This window comes from Lycorma delicatula, chromosome 2 (genome assembly GCF_047948215.1).
Source record: "Lycorma delicatula isolate Av1 chromosome 2, ASM4794821v1, whole genome shotgun sequence".
Classification (NCBI taxonomy): Eukaryota; Metazoa; Arthropoda; class Insecta; order Hemiptera; family Fulgoridae; genus Lycorma; species Lycorma delicatula.
Genome location: NC_134456.1, coordinates 149,196,551 through 149,209,569, shown reverse-complemented (window position 1 = coordinate 149,209,569; position 13,019 = coordinate 149,196,551). Strand labels below are relative to the sequence as shown.

The following is a 13,019-nucleotide window of genomic DNA, read 5'->3' as shown; positions in this document are numbered from 1 at the left end:
TCTGACTAATAAAAAATGTATTATCTAAGTAATTTTTATTATTTATTTAACTTTACGATTGTTATATAATTCCCAGTTTTTTAAATTTTACACCAATTTTTATCATTAAGTTGGTTTTTACAAATTTTTCACATCACCAAAATTACATTAAATAAAAATACTTTCCTGACAAACGTAGTAATGTACTGTTTCTAAATAAAATTCGAATTTTTCTAACTTTTTTTTAAATTTATTTTATCTTACACCATTTTGTTCAAATTCTCTGCAAGTTTTTTTTAAAAAAGTATTATGTGTTTATTACCCATTTAACAAAGTCATTGTACGTCAAACATAAAAAATAGGGTTTTTACCCCAATTTATTGGTTTTAACCCCAGATTTCTCAAAACCTACTGCAGATACCGTTCTGGAATCTACTATATTCGATTCTTCAGGTCAACAACCACAAGAAATCACTAATTCTATCTTAATTAACGTCCTAATAATTTCAGTACGACCTCATTTCACCGGGATAGCTAAAATCCGAGCGAAATGTTTCACTAGCCTTAACTTAGAAACGTCGCATTTTAGGACGTATGCACTTTTTCCATTATTTTCATGAGTAGAAAAATTTCGAAAGTTCCAGGAGAACTTCGTGATACATTCTGTGTATATATATATATATATATATATATATATATATAAAATTTCATTTAAACTCAGTGAATTTTAAGGGTTTCAAAATAATACAATATTTATTTAATTAAATCTATAAAAGATTAGCTATTATTTCACTAAGTTATCTGAATTAAGTGATTTTTATGTAATTCTTATGTAAAATTTGTTTAACTTCGATGTAAAATTTAAATAAATTATTCATTTTTTATTCAATTGGTACATAATAAAACATTATTGAAATATCACGAAAGGGATGAATAAATATGTTATTCCACGGATAACAGTAAGGTAACCTACTCCTCGATCAATTAAGGAAGACCATGGTAAAAATCCTGATCACAGCGGATTCACAAAATGTAAAAATAATTACAAAATAAATTTTAATAAATAGTTGTGATTAAAATCCTTACTGATTATTTAAAAATAAAATGTAATTACTATTATTCAAAAAATCATCAATATTGTTCCTGTATGAGAAAATCTTTTAATTATTGTAATTTAAGTAAATTGGTGGGAAATCTAAGTAGTTATGTTCAACAAAATGAAAACAGTTCCGTTGTTCGATCTGTGATTACTGTTATTTATTAAGAATAGGTGATAAAGAATAAGAATCTTTTCCGCAAAAATTTTAAAATTACCATTATTAATTTTATAAATATTGGTCTACATATATGTGCAAAACAATAATTCGTATATTAAAAACTTTTTCTGACTTTATAAGGAAACCCCAAGAGGGGATATTACACTTTAGATGAGAATATACGTTAAGCATAATAAATAATTAATAATTATGACAAGTTTAGTTAAGTCGCTTCAAAGCAAAACAGACAAATTTAATTTTCTAGCAAATGAAATCAATTTGATCACAAGAAAACTTGTCATCGAATAAAACGCCCGAAAATTCCGATTTATAGCCAACAGAAGTACTACCGTTATGATTAATGGGAATTTTATTTATACGATTAGCAATGTTATGACTACCTGAAAAGGACATTACAACATTTTTATCCGTTCTTAATATTAAATACAGTAGTTACAAACCACTCAGTAAACAATTTGTTTGAATTGGTGTAGTAAGATTTTCAACCCCTTTTAAATAATTTATCTCGGATTATTTGATTAAAAAATTAATCATTTTCAAAAGTTACCAAGTGTTTACATTTTTAAATGAAATAATATTCGAAAGATTTATATTTATTATAATTTATTTTAAAATTATTTTCTGTAATTGTTATTGTGTGTTTCTGTGTAATAAGGTGGTCAGTAACATTTAAAAAATTCTTTCTTTTATTTACGTCTCTAATATAAAAAACCTCTGTTTAATGGATGTGTTTATATCAGTGAATATTTCTTTACAATCATTACCAGAGTAATTTTATATATACCAGAATTATTAAATTTATCTTGTGATATAAATTTAGTATGACTCAAATATTTTGCTAAACCGTTTACTGATCTAGAAGGTTTACTTATAATCTTCACTATTGCCATAATTAACTGACCTAGGATTTTATGTAAGGTGGTACGTCTACACATACAGTAGTATATAAATAAATAAATAAATAAATACACACACACACACACACACATATATAAATATGTACGTGTGCGTGAGCGCGCGCGCGCGCGTACAGTACAGGAATGCGTAGGAATTCTACTTCATAGTTAAAGTAAAGAAATTGTTTAATCATCTGCCTGAACGTGGTAAAATTTTGATTAGAGTAGCATCACAAAATACCATATTAATTTATTAAAACAAAAAGTAACAAAAATGGCAGACCTAATACAAGTAAACAGAAAAATTAGATCATTTAATAATTGAGTGAAAGAACAACGTTTAGAAAAAATAATTTTATATATATGTATAAAATATTAGATGTTATTTAAATAAAAATGTTACATAAGAAACAAAAATGAAATGAAATTACCTCAAGAATGATTTTATTTTATTTTAATTTTGCTATTAAAAATACATTCTCACATTACAATCTCAAATAAATTATTAAAGAAAAAATATTTTTTTTTTGGCACTAAAAATAAAATTTATTTTAATTGCTTTATTACAATAAATTATTTTATACATATTATAAAAGTTTATTAGAAGATAAATAAAGTTTTGTTGACTTATAAATACGTTCATTAAAATATACGCATGCGCACAGGTAAGATCGTAAGATCCAAATGAATGACATATTGTTAAATTATAATAGAATGTTTTAGTAAATACTTTTTTATTGAACCATGTGCTATTATATCAATGAAATATCAATCAAATATTACACTTCTATCTTCCTATTACACTTTATCTATCATTACACTTACCTATATTACACTTCCTTAATAAATATAAATTTGAAATAGCAAATCTATTTTTTACAATTATAAATAAAAGAATAATTTAAAGCGCACATGTCTTATTTAAATAAGACATTATTTATCATAACTATAAAAAAAAAAAAAAAAATTTCTACCGGTTTGAATATAGAATGTAATACATAACATTTATAACGTGCGAAAAATTCCTATCCTGATGAGATTTAAATCCAGAATCTTACTGATAAAGTTAATCAGAAATATTACCTCTCCATCACGGAGGTATATTTATTTCATTTATAACAGTATACTATTTCATTAATTAAAAAATTCTATTTTAAAATAATTTATTAATGACTATTAATAACTTAAATAACTGTGTCAATCGATTAATTAAGATATAGAAAAATAAAAATAAGTATTTTATTGTAAACAAACTGGTGTTTATATCTATGTATATGGCCGTTAAATTCAGATATAGTTGATTGAAGAATGGATTGAAATAAAAAAATAAATTTTTGAACAGTAAATCTCCATTGTACTATTTTTATCTCAAATAAGTATAAGGTAATTGAAAAATCAGTTCGATACTTTTTTTTACAACAAATTTAATAATCAAACAATTAAGAAAAATTTAACTCAGTTTAAAAAAAATTTCTTAAAAGATAATTCTGAAGAGTATTTATTTATTTTTTTAGAGTTTATTTGTTGATTTATTTATTTTCTTTATAATGAGCTATATAAAGAATATCAAAAGAAATTTTTTTTTTTAAATCGAAAGAAAAAATCTAAAAAGTGTTCTATAATAAAAATTATTTTATGCATACGGAAGAGAGAATATATTATAAATAGTTTACGAAAAATATTTTACTGGTTAATTTTGAAATCAAAGATTTAACAAAAATAAGCTTTAAAAAATTCAAGCCATAGTAATTTTTTTATAAATTAATATTTCCTATATAAAATAAGATTGTTTTAGAGAAAAGGGATGGTAAAAAACTGTGAGAGATAGAAGAGGGTTTACACACAAATATATATAGAAAAAGAAAGAAAGAAAGAAAGAAAGAAAGAAAGAAAGAAAGAAAGAAAGAGAGAGAGAGAGAGAGAAAATTAGATTCAAAGTAAACGGAAAACTTCAACGGATATACTAAAAAAAAAAACCTCTTCTACATTATAAATAAGATATAAATTTATAAAAATCCCATAAGAAAAAAACAATTTTACATAAAGAAATATGATAAATAAAAATTACATTTTGGGCAAGGAATGTAATCTTTTTGTTGTAATAAAATTTAAAAAAATAACGTTTTCTTTTTATAAAAGAAATAAAACTATCATCTGGAATTATTACATTAATTTCAAATAAATAACAGCTATTGCTATAAATTCATAACGACAATAATAAACAAATATACTGTGATACTGACAATAATTAATGCACTTATGAGGAGAGAATCATTTGCTGACTTTAATTTCTTATAACAAATAAATTTTACGATATTAAAAAACTAAACAAAATAAAAAAAATATTTATATAATTTTATAAGTACTTATATATTCTTTTGTTTTTCTTTTTATATAGTAGATGTAAATAATATAGGGAAACCCGCTAAAATATTTGTGTTGTTCGGGTCGTTATGTTGTTTATGTTCACCACTGAATAAAATATTTGCTATTTACACTGGATTTATCTTTGTATAAAATTTAAATAACTTATATCCGACAAACTTACAGTTATCGATTATTAAAAAGAAATAAAACATCACAATTAAACGATCAGATTAAATAAAAACTATGTTTATTACAAGTGTGATAAATGGCCATGTATATAAGCAGTGTCTAGGTGTCGCCTCCAGACAGAAGCATTTAATCGGTACGTGTCATGTATTTTTCGATGTCGTATCGGTTAAATCATGAACCCAGGCCCCCGTAGATATAACACAACACTAGGCAACACGCGGTGATATAAAAATCACTTTACCAGAAGGTAAAAACTCCGGCGATTCCTTACTCCAGATCGCGAAGAGCTGGCCTTTCGGCGGGCGTTAGTACTGAGCTAAGTGAGCCGTCACGTGACCTAATCCTGTTCTCCGATTGGTCGAACGCGGTCCAGGGATGCTGTCCCAGATATTGACTGACTCCCACCCGCCAGGCAACCCGCTACACACGCCCGTACCGTACTCCATGCTTTATCTATTTATTTGCATCCCTGCAAATTCCCGTTTATATAAGGTTCATCTCGACACAGATAAGAGTTTTTATCTACTTAAAAGTGGCTATGGAATCTTGCCAGTTTTTAGAGTAGGCCCGTTACACTTCATATATATAGGATTCCGCACCTTTCCGTCCCTACACTAAAAAAAAAACATAAGTACATTGCCCTCTATCTCGATTTTCCTTACTCCCGCCAATCTTACTGATCTTCTGCCTCTAATTTTCCCGCCACTTTAAAAATTTGTATCGGTATTTATTTTTATCTTAATATGGAGATTATTTAATTACTAGAATTCATAGTTATTAAAAACAAGAGCTATAATAAAAGCATAATATTTCAAAATATGTACTCGTATAAACCTGGAATCAGGTTCGATATTTCTTATAATGTAGTCATAACGCAAAATTCATTATCTATGCACGAATGAAATTCTTTGTAATAAATGTTTGAAAAAACTTAAAGATAATAAAAACATTCATAAAGAAGATGATAAAAGTTTTTTTCTTTCAAAAGAAAAACTTGGGGATGAAAATGAAAAAGGGTTCTGACTACAATGACCTGAAGCGTTTAAAAGAAATTATTAAAAAAAAAAAAAAACTGTGTCATATTTTGACCTACCTCTAACTCACAACATTCTCTTTTTTTTATCTGATTCAAAATTAGCAATGAATAGAGTACGGTAAGTAAAATTGAATCAAATAGTATTAATAAATGAAAATCCTTTATTAATTAAATCATTTAAAATAAGAATATTAAAGTAAATTCAATAAGTCATTCACAATTCGTAAAATGGATTAAAAGAAAGATGTAATACATCTTACTGGTAATTCTTGATAAAGAGAACAGCAGAAAGAATTTTATTAAAACAATTAAATTAGTATTTATACTAATTTAACGCATTTTATTATTAATAAATAAATATAAAGAATGTAAATATTCCATTAAGAGATGTCATATTAAATTAATTATAAAATAGATATTATTTTGGAAAAATGTCGTCTTTATTTCAATTTAAAGAAACAAATTACAATTAAATTTGGAATAGATTATCCAATAAATGGCCGCCTAGGTTTCTGTTAGAAATGTTAATCCGGAGAAGGAAGTTCTGCTTCAAATTTTCACATAATTCTCGCATAATTATTCTTATTTATTCTCACATAATTTTCGGATTTTTGCAAACAACGGCTTGAAAATTCTCTTTGATTATTTGAGGATTATTGTAGTATTCTTGTTCCTTCACAAATCTCCTAAGGAAAGAGTCAAAAAATATTAGATCGCATGATCTAGGTGGCCAATTGATGTCTACGTTTTGTGAGAATTTCTCGCGCAATAATGCAATGTGACGGTTTATGTGGCTCGTAGCGTTATCCTGCTGGAAATAAACATCATCAACGTCCATTTCGTCCAATGCAGGTCATAAGAAACCAATTAGTATCATGCAACACCGCTCTACACATTAACTGTACCTTCGTCGATCTCGTTAAAAAAACGCCCCGATCACACCACCTGCCCAAAAGCCGCACCAAACAGTCATTCGATATGAATAGGCATCGTTCGACAAGTATTGTAGGGTTTTTGAAACCCCATGTGCGGCAATTCTGCTTATTTACGAACCCGTTCAACTGGAAATGGGCCTCGTCACTAACAATTTTTTTAAAAACTCGGACAGAGCTACCTATCTGAATTTCCTGTATCCAATCGACAAAATCACGAAGTCGAACAAGGTATCTTAGCTAAAGTCTGATCTTTATTCAAAATACGATATATACTAGTCTTTGAAATGGCCAACAGAGCTAATGGCTCTGTTGGTAAATTGATAGAACTGGGTTTTCAACGCCACTTTCCGCAGCAGTGATAATGTTTTCAGTTGACCTATCATTACTTTGACGGATTTGCACTTCATATCAATAACTTGACCAGTTTTTTCAAATTCGGCAACCACTTTTACAATTGTTATATGTGATGGTGTTTCATTACGACTGAAATCATTACAAACTTCACGAACTGTCTCCGCGAAATGTTTATTATATTTGAATTGAATTTTTACAATTTCTATGGGTTATTGGGGAATATATATATTTAAATTAAATTATATCGTTTTAACGTAATAGCTGTTAATATTATACCTTTTAATTGATAACCCTAATTAGTTTTTTTTAATTTTAATCGTACCTGGATGAAATAATTCATGAAAACTATCTAAAATCTAATAAGAAATGTGAGAAATGATTAAGTACAACTTTTCCGATTTTGCTCATATTTCAAATAAGTCAGAGTTTTAATTTGTATTATTGTTACTTAAAACCGATCAAATTAATTATAAAATTCAAAGTGAAAAACTATTTTGAAAATCAATATTAGATAACGACTTTGAAGACAATATTATAAATCTCCAAAAGCTGGGGTTTTGAAATATTAAAAATAATCTACAAAAGAGTTTTTTGGAGACGAAATTATTCTTGTATCGGCTCAGGGACAAAAAATAAATAACAGAAATTAGAACTTTATAGACTTAATTAACTTTTATAGACTTACATAATTAGAAATTATATAGATGAATATTTTTTATAAATTTCATGAGTTTTTAGTTATCCTATTTGGAAATATATAACAAAATATCTGAAACAATTAAGCTAATTATATCGACAACCCTTAAGTCCGATCGACTTAAAATTTTAATAATGAAAACAAGTTATATATTACTACTACTACATTGCATTTCAAGTACCTACGATGTTCCTATGGAGTTGAAATTTTTAAATAGGGATAAATACTCATTCCCTTGTCCAATTTAATTCAAAATTTATTAGCATCAATGCTCTATTCACAAATATAAAAATATTTGAGCAAAATTTAAAGATTTACTGTTCACGCAGCATGGTGATATTTACCGAAACATACATATCCTTCTGAAATTTTCCATGGTTTTTATTTGTTTAGTTTTTCCATTATAAAAGGGTTATAAAATGTCAAGATTTTCAAAAATCCACACACTCAAAATTTTGACCTCACCATACTTTCCCTTATAGCTATAGTTAATGCAGCATCTATAAATATAGCTATAACCGAGAAAGTAACATAAAATGAAAATTTACCTCTATACAAGGGTTAAAATTAAATTAGTTATAATGTAGTTAAATACGTGTACTTTATTAACCTTCCATCATTCGCCTACTGTATCTTATCAAACATATTTTCTTTTATTTCGTTAATTTTGCTATTAATTTTTTATTACATTCTATTTTCAGTGATTTAATTATTATTACTATTGCTTTAAAATATAAATATTTAAAAAAAGGAATTGATTGCTCGTATATTTTTTAAATGTTTGATATGTTTTTATTTTCACATTTTTTGTCTTTTGTATTAATATAAAAATATATTATCTGACGGAAAAAACATTGACAAAACCTAGGAAAAACACATCTAAGTGATGTGAAATGTTGGTGTAAAACTTTTAGCGTGAAATATTTTAATATATTTTTGTAATAAATATTTTTTGTTTTGATTTTTGAGTTATTAATTTTTTTTCTTCAAATTAAATAAAAGGATCTCAATCGGTACATAAACATATACAGATCACGTCAATATTAGGTAATTATAACTATAAAAACAAATTATATACGTATTTCTCTAATATTTCTCCAACCCAACCAGTTTTCCAGCTACCGGATCTAAGTGTATGTGTGTGTGTATATATGTGTGTGTGTGTGTATGTGTATGTGTATGTGTATGTGTATGTGTATGTGTATGTGTATGTGTATGTGTATGTGTATATATATGTGTGTGTGTGTGTGTGTGTGTATGTGTGTGTGTGTGTGTGTGTGTGTGTGTGTGTGTGTGTGTGTGTGTGTGTGTGTGTGTGTGTGTGTGTGTGTGTGTGTGTGTGTGTGTGTGTGTGTGTGTGTGTGTGTGTGTGTGTGTGTGTGCGCGCGTATATAGGCAAATACAATTACTGCTACCGGTTTGTCAGGCCTGACGTAGTTGCAGATGTAGTGCAATAAGTGTAAATGTACCACGTATAATGTAAACATGTATAGTCTTGAACAGACTCAGGTCGACCAATCCTGAGAAGTAAGGTTAATTGAAACCCAACCACCAAAGAACACCGATATCCACACTCTAGCATTCAAATCCGTACAAAAACAATTACCATTACAAGGACTCGAACCTTAGAACTCTCGACTTCAAAGATCAACTGATTTTGCAATAACGAGTTTAACCACTAGACTAGCCCGGCGAGTTAAAGATAAAGAATGAGATAAAAAAATAGTTCTGTTTAAAGTCCATATTAATTATTTAAATACAAACACATGATATAATGTTAAATTAGATATATTAAATATTAACAATTACTATAAAGTAATCCACAATCCAGATATTTCAATACCGTCCAACAATCCAAACTAGTCCTTTTTATTTTTACAGAGTCCGCTCTTCAGTTTGTTGTGCTGTATTTTCTTCTGCAGGACTATATTTTCTTTTTAAAAAAATGTTTATGTCTGTTGGCAATGACAGCAGACATAAACTGAAGGGACATAAATGAAGGGTGAAGTTTAAATAAACTTCACCCTTCATCACGTGTTCTTTCATGACGACCATTGTTAAGATATTAAAAAGGTTTCGTCTCAATGAAGAAACTCATCATCGGATTTTAACGTAGGAAAAATTATTTTTACATTTATTTCTGCGATGTTCAAGATGGAGTAAAATAAAACTAACCGCCACCTTCTGGTTATTGTTGAAACAGATTCATCAGTACACATTTTATTCGCAGTGTTTACTTCACTTTTTTTTCCATACTAGTTTGCAATATTGGCTAGTTTTCTGATATTGTATCTATTTCAATTTTGGTCGAGAATAGAAGATTACTAACTTATATTTTTTAGCTGCATAAATCAACAGTCTTATCTGTTTAAAAACTCATAAATGGAAATTCTTTCGATGTTCATGACTTTTGAAGTTCCGATGACTTAATGTTTTTAGCGAGAAACGGAATTTTTTTTTCTTTTTTAGTTTCTCCAATTGTTTCTTTTTACTTGCTTTTCTTTAACTCACAATGTTTTTTTTTTTTTTTTTTTTTTTATGTTTGTCCTCAAGTCTTACATCCTTAATTTAACATACTTCCTGGTCTTACTTATTGATGAAATTTTGCACAGTTACTAAAATCGGGTGACAATACAATATTCAATCATTAATTTTGCAAACATTTCCCCGAATGGAGGTAAATTACGGGTGCAGGTGTAGAAAATGTCGAAATCTGCAAAACGGCTATGCGGGGTTTTGGGGGTCGCAGATGACAAATCTGATATCCGTTTGACATAAAGGTATGACAAAAATTTTGTATGGTAGTTTTGTAGTTTCGAATTTGACAACATTTCGTCATCACTCATACACATACACACACACACACACACACACACACACACACACACACATATATATATATATATATATATATATATCACACACACAGATGATTTTTGGCAGGAAGTATGTTGAGACACAGCTCCTTAATTAATAATTTAAAAATGAAATTAAAACTTCACTATTTCGTTACTTTGTATAGTAAATGTTTGATCAAAAATTTGTTTGATATTTTATAAATATATTAGAAATTTTAATATATGATGTTGTCTTTTGAAATCCAAATTAAACTCATGCAATGTACGATAATAATTTGATTAAAGTACGAAAAGGATAAAGCAAGTTTTTAAACATTTTGAAATTTTTTTGTAATATTATTTCAACAGCTTTTCAGCCAAAGATATGCTGATATACCTATAGTCACAAGTAGGTTTTCTGTTTGAATCTTCTATTGGTTTGATTAGACATTTTATTTCGTCTGACGGTTGTCTTTTAACGTGAAAAACTGAAACTGAAACAAGGAAAAAAGAAAACAGAATTTTACTTCTTTTATGTTAATAAAATTCTGAAAATACACTAGAGTGGTTAAAATGAACAAAATACAGAGGCAAAAATTAGACAAAAAAAGTATACCTATTTGATAGAATCCAACATACCGAATGACGGACGATAAGAACTTTATTATTATTTTTTTAAGAAAAATTTTAACTAAAAAAGTTAAATTTTATAAGTTAACAGAAAAATAATAATGAAATAAATAATATAGCCTTGTAATTTTCTACCATTATAAGAATGCGAGCTATTATGTTAAAGATTTTTTGGATTAACGTATAACACGACTGCTATAGATTTATATTTCTATATAGATCTTGCAAGCGCTAGGTTAGGTTGCAACAATACCCAATAGAATGAGACAGAGAACACCATCGTACGTGTCTGCTTATACAAAGTGTTTCTTAAATCTATTATCATATGTTAATAATCATTAACAAATCAACGTTAACTACAGTTCAAGATAAACGAATATCACTACTTTTTTGAATAATTAAACCTTGTAAGATTAATCGTCTAACATCTGATCGAAATTTGATAGTCAAACCGATTTCAGGTAAGTAGCAGATTTAGTTCACGTTGAAAAAATTTAACAAATTAAGCTTTAAAATGAAATTGAATTAATAAAACAAAAATTAAGTAAAATCTTATCAACAGTAGTTTATTGTGGAAGATTTGGACAGGGTCAAAAATAATTTAATTGTATTAATAATACAATATTATTATAGTATAGTATTATTATTAAAATTAGTATTGGTAATACTACCAATATTTAGAGAAAATAAAAATATTAACTTATCCTTGTGTTCATAATAATGAATATGTAAAACTTTGGGGGGGGAAATAGTCACTTTTGTCGATTTTAGCCGCTTTAGGACGACGTTCCAACTTAATTTACTTCCTTATTTTTAGCATTTTCTTCTTTCTGGGAAGAGAGAAAACTTCGCTTATTGTTTGTGTTTTTCTGATTATTTCATTCTCGGATTTTCTTTCCTGGAAAGAAAATCCTAAGCATTTATTAAAATAATAATAATATCAGCTTCTATTAAATCAGACAACAGAATTCATACCATGTAATTCATAAAAATACTTCGGATTACGATAAAAGAGCCTTATTTTTTATAAATTACCGAAACATAAAGAAAAAAACACTTCCCGCAATTTATTTGAAATAAAACTAAAAGATTTTCTTTTAAGGAAACATTATTGCTCTTTAGATGAATTTATAAAAATACTATTATTCAAATACGTATTATTTTTTTAAAATCTGAATTTTATGCATCTCCGTTCAACGTGTACATAATTGTATGTATTAAAATAATTTTCATTATCTGGTATCTTCAGTATTTACCTTAATATTATTTCATATATATATTTCAAGTAATTAATACGAACTTAGTATTTTATTTGTTTTGTTTTTTTTTTTTTTTAGAAAGATGTTTGTAGGTAACCAAGGAAAAGTTTATCGTATTCTATTAAGTATTTAATAGTACACTGTGAAAGGCAAAATAACAGCTGCAGGTGTACGATCTCACTAATAAAAATTAAAATGCAATAATGAGTTATCTTAGACGTAGTTACAGCGATGGCCCGAAGACGGAATCATCCCTTCCTTTTCATTTTTCCTTCATCTGCTTCTAAGAAAGATATTAGCCGTGAAACGGAAACGGAAGATCCGAGTCTTGAAACGGAAAATATTAACAAAAAATAAAAAAATACATCTAAGTGCGTCACAAACACTGAATGTATAGACAAATTACAGAAAGATTAAGATAAAACATAATTTCGCTTCCCTCGTGATAAATTAAAATTTAGAAACTCTGCCTCAATTTGAAAGTAAAAACTGGACGAGAAAAAAAATAATGTCCACGTTATACAAAAGAATTATATCTGATATTGATAAACGGATTTCAATGA

The 13,019-nt window shown here is 27.4% G+C and overlaps 1 protein-coding gene across 7 annotated transcripts in view; it reads right to left on the bottom strand.

Annotated features, from left to right (window-relative positions):
* The window catches only part of LOC142319313 (proton channel OtopLc-like), a 422,996-nt gene that overhangs the window by 91,011 nt on the left and 318,966 nt on the right, over window positions 1-13,019 (bottom strand). Inside the window, exon 1 of one of the 7 annotated variants that reach the window (XM_075356453.1) lies at window positions 4,774-4,949. The exons of the other annotated variants lie outside the window; for them this stretch is intronic. The gene's annotated coding sequence lies outside the window, so the exon portion shown is untranslated. Of the gene's footprint in view, window positions 1-4,773; window positions 4,950-13,019 lie in introns of those variants that run through there. 7 annotated transcript variants of the gene reach the window in all.